This window comes from Pleurodeles waltl, chromosome 12, assembly GCF_031143425.1.
Source record: "Pleurodeles waltl isolate 20211129_DDA chromosome 12, aPleWal1.hap1.20221129, whole genome shotgun sequence".
NCBI lineage: Eukaryota > Metazoa > Chordata > Amphibia > Caudata > Salamandridae > Pleurodeles > Pleurodeles waltl.
This window is the reverse complement of record NC_090451.1, coordinates 134,514,654-134,534,344: the sequence shown is the minus strand read 5'-3', so window position 1 is coordinate 134,534,344 and position 19,691 is coordinate 134,514,654. Positions and strand designations below refer to the sequence as shown.

The following is a 19,691-nucleotide window of genomic DNA, read 5'->3' as shown; positions in this document are numbered from 1 at the left end:
TCGCGCAAGCACCGGTTCAAAGAGCGCTTCAAAAAGTGCACTTTGAGAGCCCCATGAAAGCGGGTTGGAGGATGGTGTCACAAGAGGAAAAGTCCTGGGGGCCAGCAGTGTCCACTACATGGCACTAGCAACAGACGTAGCGCTCGTGGTTTAAACATCAGCCACCACAGTCAATTATTTACTAAATTAACAGCAAACACTTATAACACTGTATGCACGACTTTCTCTTTTACTGGGATAAATGGAAAAACTACTGGCCCGTACGGGGATCGAACCCGCGACCTTGGCGTTATTAGCACCACGCTCTAACCAACTGAGCTAACCGGCCGGCTAAAAACATGATGCACAAAACCAGACAAGTTCAGTGACCAAGACAGGCCCGCAACTATTTCTTTTTTAAGGGCATTGATTAAACATTCCCAGCCCAGCATAATTTCGCCGCCAAGACATTCAGGCGCTGGTACAGTCATGATCTTACCAAGGACATGCACACACAAGGAACGATCACCAGAAAACACATACAATATTTCTTGAATTGCACTGAACGCGCTTCACTAAGAAGAGCTACATGATCGTCACTTCCGGGAAAAGATGGATTGAAGATCAGAATCTCTCTATAGTCCCCAGTTCCATACTCACCCACAAAAAGACGTCTCAGCCCTGCAGTACCGCGCATGCGCTTTGTTCTTCTCACTCCCGAGTTCAATCCTTACCGCAAAATATCACAACTGAGTTCTCCGTTCGTAGCCCTTCACTCCCTGTACCCCGTTCCCTGTACTTATTTCCCCCTTCGCCCCCCTCCAACATACGTTCATAGACCTTGATCATTTGCTGCACTTGTTCTATGATCCCCTCGAGTACACAGTTTACACGTTTCCAACCCTATGCTATGCCTTGTAGCCCATTATTCCCTACGCCGACCGATCAGGAATTATCCGAGCTTTGTTCTCCTCCGTCTACCGGGTGACAACACATCAACTATATTATAGTGGATTACAGGGCAGTGATTGCTGCTAGTAGGTGGAGAGTGGGTAAGGCGATAGAACGAAAATGTATAGGAGTCTCCGCAGTTAACAAGTTCCTATCTTGCTAACTGCCTTGTATTCTCAACAGATAATTCACGTTTTAGATTATCAACCACATGCCCCCAAAGAGAAAAATATTGCGGAGTGAACGCTTTTCAAGTTCAGTCTTTCGTGAATTCACAGCCGCACTAGTACTAGTCAGTAACATGCATTGAGATTACCACAGGCCCCGTTCTAGCAGGGGGTCCGGGGGGGCCACTCAAACATGACCTTTGGCCCACTCAGTCACCGCAGAAGAGGCAATGGAGAAGGGACATATTAAGTGCTTCCTCCATCTCAACATTAGAACGTTCTAATGTTGTTTTCAGTGTTTAAAACTGCAACCGAGCGCTGTGTGGTGGGAACACAGCACTATTAACAGGGGAGCCAAGCCAGAGCCGAGCTAAGGGTCTGACTTGTCTACTAGAGCCCATGCACGGGCAGAGCCATTTTACTATGTAATACATACAACAAACCACTTAAACTACGGTACATTCTCTTCAAAATTCCAAAACGTGCATTTCCTTAACACATGAAAGCTTTGAATTTAATGTCACAACATAGTCCTGCATTGAAAAGTACTTATTAAAAGTTATACTTTTTAAACATTAGCTTAGAGTCCAAAATTTTCTAGCTTATGCAACAAGAATTTTCAATTCTATTAAGGACACGGAGTGAGGATTCTATGTCAGGACCGGAGGCTTCGGATTATGCTTCTCTTCACTTTACTGACAAACACAGCACCCAATGAAAGTGTAACAAATTCAAAAACTACAAATCCCATGAACCCCAGTCCACCAATCATGGGTCTATACTGTCCATAAATAGCCTGAACTCTATAGTCCTTCCTCTTTCTTTGCTGCTCCAGCAGCCAGTTAAGTGCAGCGCGCCTCTTGTGCTTGTCTTTATACATTGATTCTTGTTTAACGGCAGCGAACGCGAGCGCGCTGGCGAGCGCTTCTTGTTGACAGAGTGCCTCGTCCGTATAATAGTTCCAAAACTAGTGTTTTCTCGCCGGCGTGGAGTGGGGGCAGGCCGTTCTCAACGAGCCTAGGCTCGCCGAGAAGAGGACGTTGTCCTCTTTCTACTTCCTCGCTCGCGCATGCGAGTTGAGAGGAATCGGAAAATCTTCATTCCGACCGGCTCTCTCAACGCACGTGTGCTTCGGGGAAGGCAGATCTTTAAAAGTTATTATCCAAACAGCTAACAATCGCCCGTAGGGGCTGTAATAATACATTGAGAGCTCTGCTCAGGGGACTAAAGAGTATTTTTCCTGGTTAGCTCCTTTTTTAGCATAACACAGGTTAAACTCTGTAAGCAGGTGGCTCCCTCCACAACAGATTGCCGGCTGTACAGCTACTAACTGTACAATTTAATTATAAAAATCTCCTGCTCAGGGCTTTTTGTCCCCCCCTGCTAACTCCTCCCTTATCACTAACTTTAACATGGCGTACTACGCCAATGATGATGAGCAGTATGACGAACTGCAAGTGATGCCAGCTGAGCACCAAATGGAGGAAAGGCTTGTGAAGGCACTTGGTCATCATGTGCAAGACTCCGTGAATTGGGCCCTAATCCAGGCCCTGAAACCCTTTACACAACCCCTGTTGAACTTTGCTAAAAGGGAATTTTTGGGCAAAAATAGCCAGCAGCCTCGCCTTCAATCCGGAGATTCCGGGGAAACTATGGCTTTACACCTGCAACGTTCAAATAGCAGTTCCTCTGCAGAAATCCTGTTGCAAATGGCAACCTCTGTGTTGCGCGACCATGCCTATGGAGGTTTTCCCCAACCTCAAGAGCCATCATCTAACTTCCTGCAATCCTCGCGATCTAGCTATCAAGATCCTTCTTCCTCAAAATCAGACTCAGACGAGTCTCAGGCAGATCCCCAGCCGTGCAAAAAACAGCGCAAGACCCGACACAATATGCCCGAGAACAACCCCCCCCCCCCCGGCAAAAACCTGCTATTTTCACCAGAGGATATTATCCATCCTCGCTCCACAGAATGGACCCCTAACCAGGAGGTCGCCAGCTACGTAAAAGTTTTCAGAAGGAGGTGCGCAACACCCTTCGGTCAGAATGTCCTCGGCCTTCCCTTCTCGGTAACGTAGCAGATACTCCCGAGTTAGATCCAAACATGGCGACTTTTCTCCGAAAGTTCGCTAAAGACCCAAAGAAGGGTCTGGATCATGCATGGAGACGATGCCAGGACAAATTACTGGACGTGTCAGGTCCCTTAACGAAAATTTTGGATCTAGCCATTCAATCTAAGGAAACAGAGGCTCCGTTAGACACAGACGCAATCCTACAATGGGCGCAGAGAGCAATCTGCCTTCTTGGCAATGCCAACTGCGCCATGTCAACGGAACGGCGACGATCCTTCCTCATTCGCTTAGACCCAAAACTTGCAGATTTGGCCACTAATGAGGCTGGGCCCTCGGCCAATGGTATGCTCTTTGGAGATAAATTCATTTCCAATTTGAGCAAGTATGTGGCTATCTTTACAGCCCTCGACAAGGCTCAATCCAACATCAAAAAGGTGTTCAACAACGCTCTTTTTATCCGGGCCGGATGTTTCAGGGGCCGAGCGTCAGGCCGAAGATATCAGGCTCCCAAACACGCCGCTCAAGGCAATCATGGGGGTTACTCAGACCAACACAACTTCTACCCCAATTGCTACAGGGGTCGTGGTCGATCCTCCAGAGGATATCGTGGAAGTAACTCCAATCAGGACAACTCAAACTCAGGTGAGAATTATTCCTCCTTCGGAGGTCATTTTGGGGGGCAGGATACAACAATTTCTCCCAGCCTGGAGACTAATTACACAAGACTCATGGGTTCTTCAGACAGTTCAAGGTTTTCAACTAGAATTTTACGCCCCTCCGAAGCAATCGACTCCTCCCATGCCTCTCCTTTTTTCCCTTGCAGATCGCAAATTTATAGAAGAAGAAATATTCTCGCTCCTTCAAAAAGGAGCGGTGGTGATGTCCTCTCCACATCCTCGAGGTTTCGCCAGCACAATCTTCTTAGTCCAGAAGAAGGGTGGGGGAGCCAGATTGGTCCTGAATCTCAAACATTTCAACTCCTGGATGGTGTATCGCCATTTCAAGATGGAGGGCATTCACCTCCTCAGAGATCTTTTAAGAGACAAAGACTGGATGGTGCGCCTAGACCTCAAGGACGCTTACCTCTCAGTTCCAATTTTTGTTCCTCACAGGCGTTTCCTCCAATTTCAATGGGGTTCCCATTGGTTCGAGTTCAAGGTTCTTCCCTTCGGCCTCTCCTCAGTACCCTGGTGCTTCACCAAACTCTTGCGCCCTGTGGTACAATTCTTAAGAGAACGAGGAGTACGTCTAATTATTTACCTGGACGACATTCTAATTATGGCCCAAGAGAGGGATCTCGTTCTGACCCATTTAAATTGGAAATTGCAATTACTCCAGGACCTCGGGTTTGTCATAAATTCCGAAAAGTCCTGTCTAGTACCAACTCAGAAGATAGAATTCCTGGGGTTCCAAATAGATTCTTTGGCAGCCCTATTAATTCTTCCGAGCAGCAAACGAAACCTGATCAAGAAAGAGTTGAGGAGAGCGCTTGCCTCTCCGACTATGTCTTTGAGGACGTTAGCACGCCTTTGCACAGAAGATGTCCCACGGCGTGCTGGAGGATGCAGAGTAGTTTCCAAGCAGAAAGACTGCAAACATGCCTTGCGAGCTGCAAAGGTCGCAGTTGAAGAAAATGGGTGCTGCCTGGGCCCAGGAAGGACTAGGAGGTTGCCCCTTGGAGGAGGAGACGGAGGGGGTGCTCAGCAGCACGGAGAGCCCAGGCAGAAGCAGGCAGCACCCGCAGAAATCTGAGCACAGCGGTCATCTCAACACTACAAAGGAGGGTCCCACGAAGTCGGTGGTCAACTCAGTGAGTTGAGGAATGCAGGACGGAGTGCTGGGGACCTGGGCTATGCTGTGCAAGAAGGATTCCTTGCAAAAGTGTGCAGAAGCCCTAGCAGCTGCAGTTCACGCAGTACACAGGATTACTGTCTGGCGTGGGGAGGCAAGGACTTACCTCCACCAAATTTGGACAGATGGACCACTGGACTGTCGGGGTCACTTGGATCCAGCTCCTGCGTTCCAGGGACCACGCTCGTTGAGATGAGAGGGGACCCAGAGGACCGGTGAAGCAGAAGTTTGGTGCCTGCATTAGCAGGGGGAAGATTCTGTCCGCCCACAGGAGATTTCTTCTTGGCTTCCAGTGCAGGGTGAAGGCAGACAGCCCTCAGAGCATGCAGCATCAGGAAACAGTCAATAAAGCTGGCAGGATTAGGCGCTACAATGTTGCTGGTAGTCTTCTTGCTACTTTGTTGCTGTTTTGCAGGCGTCCTGGAGCAGTCAGCGGTCGATCCTTGGGAGAAGTGGAAGAGAGAGATGCAGAGGAGCTCTGGTGAGCTCTTGCATTCGTTATCTGAAGAAAAACCCACAGGAGAGACCCTAAATAGCCCTCAGAGGAGTACTGGCCACCTAACCAGGTAAACACCTTTCAGGAGGAGTCTCTGACGTCACCTGCTGGCACTGGCCACTCAGAGGCCTCCATTGTGCCCTCACACCTCTGCATTCATGATGGCAGAGGTCTGGGACACACTGGAGGAGCTCTGGGCACCACCCCTGGGAGGTGCTGGTCAGGGGAGTGGTCACTCCCCTTTCCTTTGTCCAGTTTAGTGCCAGAGCAGGGGTTGGGGGATCTCTGAATGGGTGTAGACTGGCTTTTGCAAGGAGGGCACTATCTGTGCCCTTCAAAGTATTTCCAGAGGCTGTGGAGGCTACTCCTCCCCAGCCCTTAACACCTATTTCCAAAGGGAGAGGGTGTAACACCCTCTCTCAGAGGAAATTCTTTGTTCTGCCTTCCTGGGACTGGGATGCCCAGACCCCATGAGGACAGAAACCTGTCTGTGGGTTGGCAGCAGCGGTAGCTGCAGTGAAAACCCCAGAGAGCTAGTTTGGCAGTACCCGGGGTCCTTGCTGGAGCCCCGGGGATGCATGAGATTGGCACCCCAACACCAGATTTGGTATAGGGGGACAATGCCATGATTTTAGACATGTTACATGGCCATATTCGGAGTTACCATTGTGAAGCTACATATAGTTTTTGACCTATATGTAGTGCACGCCTGTAATGGTGTCCCCACACTCACAAAGTCTGCGGAAATTGCCCAGAACATTGTGGGGGCACCTTGGCTAGTGCCAGGGTGCCCTCACACTTAGTAACTTTGCACCTAACCTTCACCAAGTGAGGTTTAGCCATATAGGTGACTTATAAGTTACTTAAGTCAGCGTAAAATGGCTGTGAAATAACGTGGACATTATTTCACTCATGCTGCAGAGGCAGTCCTGTGTAAGAATTGTCTGAGCTCCCTATGGGTGGCAAAAGAAATGCTGCAGCTCATAGGGATTTCCTGGAACCCCAATACCCTGGGTACCTAGGTACCATATACAAGGGAATTATAAGGGTGTTCCAGTGTGCCAATCAGAATTGGTAAAAATGGTCACTAGCCTGCAGTGGCAATTTTAAAAGCAGAGAAAGCATAAGCACTGAGATTCTGGTTAGCAGAGTCTCCGTGACACAGTTAGGCACCACACAGGGAACACATTTAGGCCACAAACTATGAGCACTGGGGTCCTGGCTAGCAGGATCCCAATGAGACAGGCAAAAACAAACTGACACACAAGTAAAAAATGGGGGTTACATGCCAGGCAAGATGTACTTTCCTACACTGAAATATTCCCCCAATCAACCAGGGGGCAAGCCTCCTTCCATCAGCTACCCCCCAAAACCGATTATGATGTTCTCTTGTCCGCTGCATTGCCAAGGGGAGAGGAAATCTGCTGTCATGGGTATTAATGCCTCCGTAGTCTGACTCAGATGGATATTTATCATGGTTTTAAGATGACTTTCACCCATTATGGCTTCATGATCGAGTTCTCAACCAGGCACCATCAGTATCTGGGCGGGCTCTACCCTTATCATCAGGAGAGTACATTTGGGAATGGGTATCTAAGATAGTAAGTGCCTACGGGGTGCCCCAGTTGTTACCGCTCACTCTATTACAGGTCTACTGGCAAGAGTAACAAGCACTGGCAATGCCAATAGGTCATGCCTATTTCCAAATTACCTTAGCTATGTAACTTTCTTCTAAAACAAAGACAACATCCTTCTTTTACAATTTAGTGTGATCACGTTAGTGCTGTGTTTTAGATTATCAGTGATGTTGAAGTTATTCTAAAAGGTATTGTTTGTAGCTCGCAGCATGAATGTAGTAAAGAGCGTTTCACTGATTTAACTGCTGTTTTTTTTTCTTCTTCAAAGTAGACATAAAGTAACATATGTTGGTAGCTGTAAAACTGTCCCATGGTCTATGCCTCAGAGGATGAAGCAGGGAGATGTGATTACATGAGCAGAGCTGGGAACTTTGAAACCCAGAAACTTGGTTCGAGTCTCAGCATCAGCTGAGCATTCTGTGATTCTGGACACATCATTTAATCTCCTTGTTCATAGAACATACATGTGATAAATCAACCTGACAGCTCTTAAAATGATTTAAATCCATCCCAACACTGTGCATGGGAGAACAGCACAAGCCTCATGGTATGTGAGTGTGAGACGTTTTATGCTTGCTAGAGGATTCCAGTAGCAAGTCAAAGGTGGCATGTGTGCCCACCAGGTTGGTGGCTTGATGCTCTACTGGGTTTTAGCTGGAGCAATTAACATGCCGAGGTGGGGATATTTTATGCATATACCTTTGTAGTGTGGTGTTTACTATTACAACATTGTACCCGCACTGGAAATGTATGTAGATTTCAAAGTAAATGGTGTTGCATCATGAGTTAAACACGGTCCCTTAAGGTAAAAGAGAAACTCTATTTAGTTGAGATTGGCATCTCACCTTGAGCACAACTACAGTGGGGTAAAGGGAAAATGAAGAGACGCTGTGAAGTGAAGGCTGATATGTTAATCACGTGCATCTCTGAGTGCGCCAAGGCAGGGACCAACTGCTAACAAGCATTTGCAATGCAATGGATCTCGCGTTTGCTCGAGTTAGAGCTAGTAGCGTTGCAAATTCCTAACTGGACTTTTCTTGCCACATAAATTGAAAATGAAAAGTAAAACAGTTGACATAAGTGAGCCGATTCAAAGCACCACGGCCGCCATGAGCATAAAGGAGAGACAAAAAAGGAAAAATAAATTTGCTCACAGTCAAACGTATTGGCAAATGTGCAATTATCCATGTTACAGGGTCAATGGCCAAGGCAATAACAATACTGTCCCAAGGAGGGACAAACATAAAGCATTTACCAATGATAACAAAGGATTTTTCAAAGGCAAGCCCATGAACAAGTGATAGTGATGGGGGTGCGGGAGGCGTGGTCAAAAGCCCATAGATAGATTACAACTGGTATATGTATGGTAGAGGCATGAATGATAAAGGTTTTGTGTTGTAAACGCATTTCATGGTAAAGGTTTCTCGGTAAAGGCATTTTATTGTAAAAATATTGTTCCAAAGGATGTCTCTCACTAGATTTCCAGTTATCACAGTATAAATACTACATAATGCAGTTTTTAAAGGAGAAATTGGAAATAACTTAGGGCCTGATTTACAGGTTGGAGGAGGTGTCACTAGTCACAAATGTCATATGACTGGTATCTCGAACGCCATATTGCCATACCATAATAACCTATTCAGCGGATGGGATATTCATCAGCTTTGTGACAAGTAACTCACAAGCCAAACTCTAACTCAGGCTCTTAAATTTATTTTTGGTTTGCAGGGTCTCTGAGTACCAATGAAAGTGTCACAGTGCCACCTAGAGGTCAGACTGTAAACTGTCTATTTATTGTATTGATAATTTTTTTAAGAAACTGAGCTAAGTAAGATTTTTCTTACTTAATTTACTAAACTTTGGCCCATATTTATACTTTTTTAGCGCCGCATTTGAGCCACTTTTTGACGCAAAAGCGGCGCAAACTAACAAAATACAATTGTATTTTGTTAGTTTGCGCCACTTTTGCGTCACATAATGACGCAAATGCAGTGCTAAAAAAGTATAAATATGGGCTTTTATGTCATAAATAAGCTTATGCATCAGGAGCATAACGCTGGCCCCTACAGTCCCTATAGCACAGCGGGGGCTACTTGCCAGTTTAAACCTTATAAATAAATATTCGTGAGGTATGGAAGTCTGAGGGGCCATTCGGCTCATTTTCCAGGACTGGGGTGAGGGTGGGGACGCTATTTCCCGTTATACCACTGTGTGTAGCAAGTAGAATGCACATGACTGCTGCAGAAAACAAGCATTTGCAATGCAATGATTCTCTTGTTTGCTCGAGTTAGAGCTATTAGCATTGTAAATTCCTAACTGGACTTTTCTTGCCACATAAATTGAAAATGTAAAGTAAAACAGTTGAGATAAGCAAGTCAGTTTAAAGCACCACAGCCGGCATGAGCATGAAGGAGAGACTAAAAAGGAAAAAGAAGTTTGCTTGCAGTCAAACATATCGGCAAACATGCAGTTATCCATGTAACAGGGTTGCTCCCCAGGGTGGTAAGAAGACCACCCCAAGGCGGGAAAAAGGTAACGCATTTATCAATGTCGTCAAAGGATTTTTGAGAGTCAAGCCCATGAATGAGTAAAAAAGTGATGGGCGTGAGGTGGGCATGGTATAAATCCCACATAGATACCAACAAGTCAGAAAGGCAGCGCTTGCAAGCTGCTATGCTGGACCTAAAGTGACCCAGTCATTTGTTCAAGATTGGTCAAGGGGTCAGGCTGCAGATAATAGTAAGAGAGCCCACAGACTAGAATTAATAGAGCAGCTACTCCTGCTCCTGGCAGTCTGCAATTCTTAAAATACTTTACAGAGACTAAGGAAATCGGAGGAATTGATCCTTAATCAACAGTTTAAGAAATTAAAACCCTGGGGTAGCACTTTCTATATTTTAGCACCATCAATGCAATGCCCTACTGAATGTCCTATGTCAGTGAAGTAGTCTGCGTGTTTTCTTTTAGGAAAGAGTTGAAAATATATCAGTTTTACTGATATAGGCGGCTGACGCGGTAGAAAATCTTACAGAAATTTCTTTGTAGCGCTGAGGAACGTCAGAGCGTACCTTTTGCGCTTTATAAGTGTTTCTCTCTCGCTCACTCATGGCTATGAGACGCAGTAAAGTCAACAGAAAGGGAGGCGGTGAGGACTCCATGGAGAGACAGACTGTGCATTTTTTCTGCACAAAGACTTACAGGAAAAATGTCTAAGGATTGCGAGTGTTCAGCCCACGGAGCTCCTCTATAAATCTCTCTGACAATCACATCTATGGAGGCAGAAGTTTCCTTTGATCTAGCGGGGAAATAGGACGAGCGTGGAAAGACCCCTTGATTAGTGCCATGTAATTCACTGAGAAAGAAAATAAGCATTTGCAATGCAATGGGTCTTGGGTTTGCTTGAGTTAGAGCTATTAGCGTTGTAAGCTGATTCAAAGCATCATGGCCGCCATGAATGTGAGTGCGAAAGAGAGACACAAACAGAAAAAGAAGTTTGCTCGCAGTTAAACGTATCAGCAAACGTGCAATTATCCATGTAACAAGGCCACTGGCCAAGGCGGCAACAAAATAAATGTAAAGCATGTACCAGTGATAACAAAGGATTTTTGGAAGGCAAGCACATGAAGGAGTGATAGTGACGGCCGTGCGGTGGGTGTGGTTGAAAGCCTACAGATAGATTACAACAAGAAAGACCGCTTGCGCGTTCGACCCAGTGCTTAATTTGTGCTTGTTGGTTCCAGTGCTGAGCACTGGCACTTATTTTTGAGGGCTGGCGCTTAATTTTCTGCCTCAAGCCTTTATTGCGAACAAAAGACACATTTGGGAAAGACGGAGGAAGAGAAAAACAAAAAAGCGTTAAAAGGGGATAGAGCAGAAAGCTGTAGGAGTGAGCTAAAGGGGCAGGGAGTGGCTGTAAATGGAGTGAAGAGGCCTGAGATGATTTTAGGATTATGCTGCTTCAGTATTTTGTGTTTGCACATTTAATTGCAACAGCCGCGTATTTAAGATGCGGGCTTTGGGCACCAAGGCACGTTTTTACTTACAAATTAAGCGCTGGCTCGACCTAAAAAGCCACACTGTGCCTGCTTGTCTGGTGGGACTGTGAAACACCACACATTTTTCGGAAAATAAAACCTTGATAATTTTTCTCCACCTCTCTACAGGAAGAATAACAAAACCTGATATAAGAATAGAAAGACTGCAAAGGGTGTCATGGAAAATGTACACATCTGTATATATTTTGAAATATGAAGACCATACTCTGGAGGAGGAAGTGCTCAAAAATACTTTAAACGAGCGAGCACTGATATAAATGTTATCAATCTCACTCATGCTTCCACAACCCATGTGCTCTTTCCTTCACCCCTTGTGACCGCTGGACATCCCACCTAGAAGTCGAGGAACCGCCACTCTCGGGGTGAAAATGTGACCGTTAGTCGCGCAAGCACCGGTTCAAAGAGCGCTTCAAAAAGTGCACTTTGAGAGCCCCATGAAAGCGTGGTGGAGAATGGTGTCACAAGAGGAAAAGTCCTGGGGGCCAGCAGTGTCCACTACATGGCACTAGCAACAGACGTAGCGCTCGTGGTTTAAACATCAGCCACCACAGTCAATTATTTACTAAATTAACAGCAAACACTTATTACACTGTATGCACGACTTTCTCTTTTACTGGGATAAATGGAAAAACTACTGGCCCGTACGGGGATCGAACCCGCGACCTTGGCGTTATTAGCACCACGCTCTAACCAACTGAGCTAACCGGCCGGCTAAAAACATGATGCACAAAACCAGACAAGTTCAGTGACCAAGACAGGCCCGCAATTATTTCTTTTTTATGGGCATTGATTAAACATTCCCAGCCCAGCATAATTTCGCCCCAAGACATTCAGGCGCTGGTACAGTCATGATCTTACCAAGGACATGCACACACAAGGAACGATCACCAGAAAACACATACAATATTTCTTGAATTGCACTGAACGCGCTTTACTAAGAAGAGCTACATGATCGTCACTTCCGGGAAAAGATGGATTGAAGATCAGAATCTCTCTATAGTCCCCAGTTCCATACTCACCCACAAAAAGACGTCTCAGCCCTGCAGTACCGCGCATGCGCTTTGTTCTTCTCACTCCCGAGTTCAATCCTTACCGCAAAATATCACAACTGAGTTCTCCGTTCGTAGCCCTTCACTCCCTGTACCCCGTTCCCTGTACTTATTTCCCCCTTCGCCCCCCTCCAACATACGTTCATAGACCTTGATCATTTGCTGCACTTGTTCTATGATCCCCTCGAGTACACAGTTTACACGTTTCCAACCCTATGCTATGCCTTGTAGCCCATTATTCCCTACGCCGACCTAGCAGGAATTATCCGAGCTTTGTTCTCCTCCGTCTACCGGGTGACAACACATCAACTATATTATAGTGGATTACAGGGCAGTGATTGCTGCTAGTAGGTGGAGAGTGGGTAAGGCGATAGAACGAAAATGTATAGGAGTCTCCGCAGTTAACAAGTTCCTATCTTGCTAACTGCCTTGTATTCTCAACAGATAATTCACGTTTTAGATTATCAGCCACATGCCCCCAAAGAGAAAAATATTGCGGAGTGAACGCTTTTCAAGTTCAGTCTTTCGTGAATTCACAGCCGCACTAGAACATCACGTCAGTAACATGCATTGAGATTACCACAGGCCCCGTTCTAGCAGGGGGGCCACTCAAACATGACCTTTGGCCCACTCAGTCACCGCAGAAGAGGCAATGGAGAAGGGACATATTAAGTGCTTCCTCCATCTCAACATTAGAACGTTCTAATGTTGTTTTCAGTGTTTAAAACTGCAACGGAGCGCTGTGTGGTGGGAACACAGCACTATTAACAGGGGAGCCAAGCCAGAGCCGAGCTAAGGGTCTGACCTGTCTACTAGAGCCCATGCACGGGCAGAGCCATTTTACTATGTAATACATACAACAAACCACTTAAACTACGGTACATTCTCTTCAAAATTCCAAAACGTGCATTTCCTTAACACTTGAAAGCTTTGAATTTAATGTCACAACATAGTCCTGCATTGAAAAGTACTTATTAAAAGTTATACTTTTTAAACATTAGCTTAGAGTCCAAAATTTTCTAGCTTATGCAACAAGAATTTTCAATTCTATTAAGGACACAGAGGCGAGGATTCTATGTCAGGACCGGAGGCTTCGGATTATGCTTCTCTTCACTTTACTGACAAACACAGCACCCAATGAAAGTGTAACAAATTCAAAAACTACAAATCCCATGAACCCCAGTCCACCAATCATGGGTCTATACTGTCCATAAATAGCCTGAACTCTATAGTCCTTCCTCTTTCTTTGCTGCTCCAGCAGCCAGTTAAGTGCAGCGCGCCTCTTGTGCTTGTCTTTATACATTGATTCTTGTTTAACGGCAGCGAACGCGAGCGCGCTGGCGAGCGCTTCTTGTTGACAGAGTGCCTCGTCCGTATAATAGTTCCAAAACTAGTGTTTTCTCGCCGGCGTGGAGTGGGGGCAGGCCGTTCTCAATGAGCCTAGGCTCGCCGAGTAGAGGACGTTGTCCTCTTTCTACTTCCTCGCTCGCGCATGCGAGTTGAGAGGAATCGGAAAATCTTCATTCCGACCGGCTCTCTCAACGCGCGTGTGCTTCGGGGAAGGCAGATCTTTAAAAGTTATTATCCAAACAGCTAACAATCGCCCGTAGGGGCTGTAATAATACATTGAGAGCTCTGCTCAGGGGACTAAAGAGTATTTTTCCTGGTTAGCTCCTTTTTTAGCATAACACAGGTTAAACTCTGTAAGCAGGTGGCTCCCTCCACAACAGATTGCCGGCTGTACAGCTACTAACTGTACAATTTAATTATAAAAATCTCCTGCTCAGGGCTTTTTGTCCCCCCCTGCTAACTCCTCCCTTATCACTACCTTTAACATGGCGTACTACGCCAATGATGATGAGCAGTATGACGAACTGCAAGTGATGCCAGCTGAGCACCAAATGGAGGAAAGGCTTGTGAAGGCACTTGGTCATCATGTGCAAGACTCCGTGAATTGGGCCCTAATCCAGGCCCTGAAACCCTTTACACAACCCCTGTTGAACTTTGCTAAAAGGGAATTTTTGGGCAAAAATAGCCAGCAGCCTCGCCTTCAATCCGGAGATTCCGGGGAAACTATGGCTTTACACCTGCAACGTTCAAATAGCAGTTCCTCTGCAGAAATCCTGTTGCAAATGGCAACCTCTGTGTTGCGCGACCATGCCTATGGAGGTTTTCCCCAAACTCAAGAGCCATCATCTAACTTCCTGCAGTCCTCGCGATCTAGCTATCAAGATCCTTCTTCCTCAAAATCAGACTCAGACGAGTCTCAGGCAGATCCCCAGGCGTGCAAAAAACAGCGCAAGACCCAACACAATATGCCCGAGAACAACCCCTCCCCCGGGCAAAAACCTTCTATTTTCACGAGAGGATATTATCCATCCTCGCTCCACAGAATGGACCCCTAACCAGGAGGTCGCCAGCTACGTAAAAGTTTTGAGAAGGAGGTGCGCAACACCCTTCGGTCAGAATGTCCTCGGCCTTCCCTTTTCGGTAAGGTAGCAGAAACTCCCGAGTTAGATCCAAACATGGCGACTTTTCTCCGAAAGTTCGCTAAAGACCCAAAGAAGGGTCTGGATCATGCATGGAGAGGATGCCAGGACAAATTACTGGACGTGTCAGGTCCCTTAACGAAAATTTTGGATCTAGCCATTCAATCTAAGGAAACAGAGGCTCCGTTAGACACAGACGCAATCCTACAATAGGCGCAGAGAGCAATCTGCCTTCTTGGCAATGCCAACTGCGCCATGTCAACGGAACGGCGACGATCCTTCCTCATTCGCTTAGACCCAAAACTTGCAGATTTGGCCACTAATGAGGCTGGGCCCTCGGCCAATGGTATGCTCTTTGGAGATAAATTCATTTCCAATTTGAGCAAGTATGTGGCTATCTTTACAGCCCTCGACAAGGCTCAATCCAACATCAAAAAGGTGTTCAACAACGCTCTTTTTATCCGGGCCGGATGTTTCAGGGGCCAAGCGTCAGGCCGAAGATATCAGGCTCCCAAACACGCCGCTCAAGGCAATCATGGGGGTTACTCAGACCAACACAACTTCTACCCCAATTGCTACAGGGGTCGTGGTCGATCCTCCAGAGGATATCGTGGAAGTAACTCCAATCAGGACAACTCAAACTCAGGTGAGAATTATTCCTCCTTCGGAGGTCATTTTGGGGGGCAGGATACAACAATTTCTCCCAGCCTGGAGACTAATTACACAAGACTCATGGGTTCTTCAGACAGTTCAAGGTTTTCAACTAGAATTTTACGCCCCTCCGAAGCAATCGACTCCTCCCATGCCTCTCCTTTTTTCCCTTGCAGATCGCAAATTTATAGAAGAAGAAATATTCTCGCTCCTTCAAAAAGGAGCGGTGGTGATGTCCTCTCCACATCCTCGAGGTTTCGCCAGCACAATCTTCTTAGTCCAGAAGAAGGGTGGGGGAGCCAGATTGGTCCTGAATCTCAAACATTTCAACTCCTGGATGGTGTATCGCCATTTCAAGATGGAGGGCATTCACCTCCTCAGAGATCTTTTAAGAGACAAAGACTGGATGGTGCGCCTAGACCTCAAGGACGCTTACCTCTCAGTTCCAATTTTTGTTCCTCACAGGCGTTTCCTCCAATTTCAATGGGGTTCCCATTGGTTCGAGTTCAAGGTTCTTCCCTTCGGCCTCTCCTCAGTACCCTGGTGCTTCACCAAACTCTTGCGCCCTGTGGTACAATTCTTAAGAGAACGAGGAGTACGTCTAATTATTTACCTGGACGACATTCTAATTATGGCCCAAGAGAGGGATCTCGTTCTGACCCATTTAAATTGGACATTGCAATTACTCCAGGACCTCGGGTTTGTCATAAATTCCGAAAAGTCCTGTCTAGTACCAACTCAGAAGATAGAATTCCTGGGGTTCCAAATAGATTCTTTGGCAGCCCTATTAATTCTTCCGAGCAGCAAACGAAACCTGATCAAGAAAGAGTTGAGGAGAGCGCTTGCCTCTCCGACTATGTCATTGAGGACGTTAGCACGCCTTTGCACAGAAGATGTCCCACGGCGTGCTGGAGGATGCAGAGTTGTTTCCAAGCAGAAAGACCGCAAACATGCCTTGCGAGCTGCAAAGGTCGCAGTTGAAGAAAATGGGTGCTGCCTGGGCCCAGGAAGGACTAGGAGGTTGCCACTTGGAGGAGGGGACGGAGGGGGTGCTCAGCAGCACGGAGAGCCCAGGCAGAAGCAGGCAGCACCCACAGAAATCTGAGCACGGCGGTCATCTCAACACTACAAAGGAGGGTCCCACGAAGTCGGTGGTCAACTCAGTGAGTTGAGCAATGCAGGACGGAGTGCTGGGGACCTGGGCTATGCTGTGCAAGAAGGATTCCTTGCAAAAGTGTGCAGAAGCCCTAGCAGCTGCAGTTCACGCAGTACACAGGATTACTGTCTGCCGTGGGGAGGCAAGGACTTACCTCCACCAAATTTGGACAGATGGACCACTGGACTGTCGGGGTCACTTGGATCCAGCTCCTGCGTTGCAGGGACCACGCTCGTTGAGATGAGAGGGGACCCAGAGAACCGGTGAAGCAGAAGTTTGGTGCCTGCATTAGCAGGGGGAAGATTCTGTCCGCCCACAGGAGATTTCTTCTTGGCTTCCAGTGCAGGGTGAAGGCAGACAGCCCTCAGAGCATGCAGCATCAGGAAACAGTCAATAAAGCTGGCAGGATTAGGCGCTACAATGTTGCTGGTAGTCTTCTTGCTACTTTGTTGCTGTTTTGCAGGCGTCCTGGAGCAGTCAGCGGTCGATCCTTGGGAAAAGTGGAAGAGAGAGATGCAGAGGAGCTCTGGTGAGCTCTTGCATTCGTTATCTGAAGAAAAACCCACAGGAGAGACCCTAAATAGCCCTCAGAGGAGTACTGGCCACCTAACCAGGTAAACACCTTTCAGGAGGAGTCTCTGACGTCACCTGCTGGCACTGGCCCCTCAGAGGCCTCCATTGTGCCATCACACCTCTGCATTCATGATGGCAGAGGTCTGGGACACACTGGAGGAGCTCTGGGCACCACCCCTGGGAGGTGCTGGTCAGGGGAGTGGTCACTCCCCTTTCCTTTGTCCAGTTTAGTGCCAGAGCAGGGGTTGGGGGATCTCTGAATGGGTGTAGACTGGCTTTTGCAAGGAGGGCACTATCTGTGCCCTTCAAAGTATTTCCAGAGGCTGTGGAGGCTACTCCTCCCCAGCCCTTAACACCTATTTCCAAAGGGAGAGGGTGTAACACCCTCTCTCAGAGGAAATTCTTTGTTCTGCCTTCCTGGGACTGGGATGCCCAGACCCCATGAGGACAGAAACCTGTCTGTGGGTTGGCAGCAGCGGTAGCTGCAGTGAAAACCCCAGAGAGCTAGTTTGGCAGTACCCGGGGTCCTTGCTGGAGCCCCGGGGATGCATGAGATTGGCACCCCAACACCAGATTTGGTATAGGGGGACAATGCCATGATTTTAGACATGTTACATGGCCATATTCGGAGTTACCATTGTGAAGCTACATATAGTTTTTGACCTATATGTAGTGCACGCCTGTAATGGTGTCCCCACACTCACAAAGTCCGCGGAAATTGCCCAGAACATTGTGGGGGCACCTTGGCTAGTACCAGGGTGCCCTCACACTTAGTAACTTTGCACCTAACCTTCACCAAGTGAGGTTTAGCCATATAGGTGACTTATAAGTTACTTAAGTCAGCGTAAAATGGCTGTGAAATAACGTGGACATTATTTCACTCATGCTGCAGAGGCAGTCCTGTGTAAGAATTGTCTGAGCTCTTGGGTGGCAAAAGAAATGCTGCAGCTCATAGGGATTTCCTGGAACCCCAATACCCTGGGTACCTAGGTACCATATACAAGGGAATTATAAGGGTGTTCCAGTGTGCCAATCAGAATTGGTAAAAATGGTCACTAGCCTGCAGTGACAATTTTAAAAGCAGAGAGAGCATAAGCACTGAGATTCTGGTTAGCAGAGTCTCCGTGACAAAGTTAGGCACCACACAGGGAACACATTTAGGCCACAAACTATGAGCACTGGGGTCCTGGCTAGCAGGATCCCAATGAGACAGGCAAAAACAAACTGACACACAAGTAAAAAATGGGGGTTACATGCCAGGCAAGATGTACTTTCCTACACTGAAATATTCCCCCAATCAACCAGGGGGCAAGCCTCCTTCCATCAGCTACCCCCCAAAACCGATTATGATGTTCTCTTGTCCGCTGCATTGCCAAGGGTAGAGGAAATCTGCTGTCATGGGTATTAATGCCTCCGTAGTCTGACTCAGATGGATATTTATCATGGTTTTAAGATGACTTTCACCCATTATGGCTTCATGATCGAGTTCTCAACCAGGCACCATCAGTATCTGGGCGGGCTCTACCCTTATCATCAGGAGAGTACATTTGGGAATGGGTATCTAAGATAGTAAGTGCCTACGGGGTGCCCCAGTTGTTACCGCTCACTCTATTACAGGTCTACTGGCAAGAGTAACAAGCACTGGCAATGCCAATAGGTCATGCCTATTTCCAAATTACCTTAGCTATGTAACTTTCTTCTAAAACAAAGACAACATCCTTCTTTTACAATTTAGTGTGATCACGTTAGTGCTGTGTTTTAGATTATCAGTGATGTTGAAGTTATTCTAAAAGGTATTGTTTGTAGCTCGCAGCATGAATGTAATAAAGAGCGTTTCACCGATTTAACTGCTGTTTTTTTTTCTTCTTCAAAGTAGACATAAAGTAACATATGTTGGTAGCTGTAAAACTGTCCCATGGTCTATGCCTCAGAGGATGAAGCAGGGAGATGTGATTACATGAGCAGAGCTGGGAACTTTGAAACCCAGAAACTTGGTTCGAGTCTCAGCATCAGCTGATCATTCTGTGATTCTGGACACATCATTTAATCTCCTTGTTCATAGAACATACATGTGATAAATCAACCTGACAGCTCTTAAAATGATTTAAATCCATCCCAACACTGTGCATGGGAGAACAGCACAAGCCTCATGGTATGTGAGTGTGAGACGTTTTATGCTTGCTAGAGGATTCCAGTAGCAAGTCAAAGGTGGCATGTGTGCCCACCAGGTTGGTGGCTTGATGCTCTACTGGGTTTTAGCTGGAGCAATTAACATGCCGAGGTGGGGATATTTTATGCATATACCTTTGTAGTGTGGTGTTTACTATTACAACATTGTACCCGCACTGGAAATGTATGTACATTTCAAAGTAAATGGTGTTGCATCATGAGTTAAACACGGTCCCTTAAGGTAAAAGAGAAACTCTATTTAGTTGAGATTGGCATCTCACCTTGAGCACAACTACAGTGGGGTAAAGGGAAAATGAAGAGACGCTGTGAAGTGAAGGCTGATATGTTAATCACGTGCATCTCTGAGTGCGCCAAGGCAGGGACCAACTGCTAACA

At 46.7% G+C, this 19,691-nt stretch overlaps 2 non-coding genes across 2 annotated transcripts; both read right to left on the bottom strand.

The window, feature by feature from the left end:
• Nucleotides 1–254: 254 nt before the first annotated feature.
• On the bottom strand, nt 255–328 carry TRNAI-AAU (transfer RNA isoleucine (anticodon AAU)). Its single transcript has one exon. It is a non-coding gene; the product is annotated as a tRNA-Ile (tRNA).
• Nucleotides 329–11,843: 11,515 nt separating this feature from the next.
• On the bottom strand, nt 11,844–11,917 carry TRNAI-AAU (transfer RNA isoleucine (anticodon AAU)). The gene has a single exon. It is a non-coding gene; the product is annotated as a tRNA-Ile (tRNA).
• Between the last annotated feature and the right edge of the window lie 7,774 nt (nt 11,918–19,691).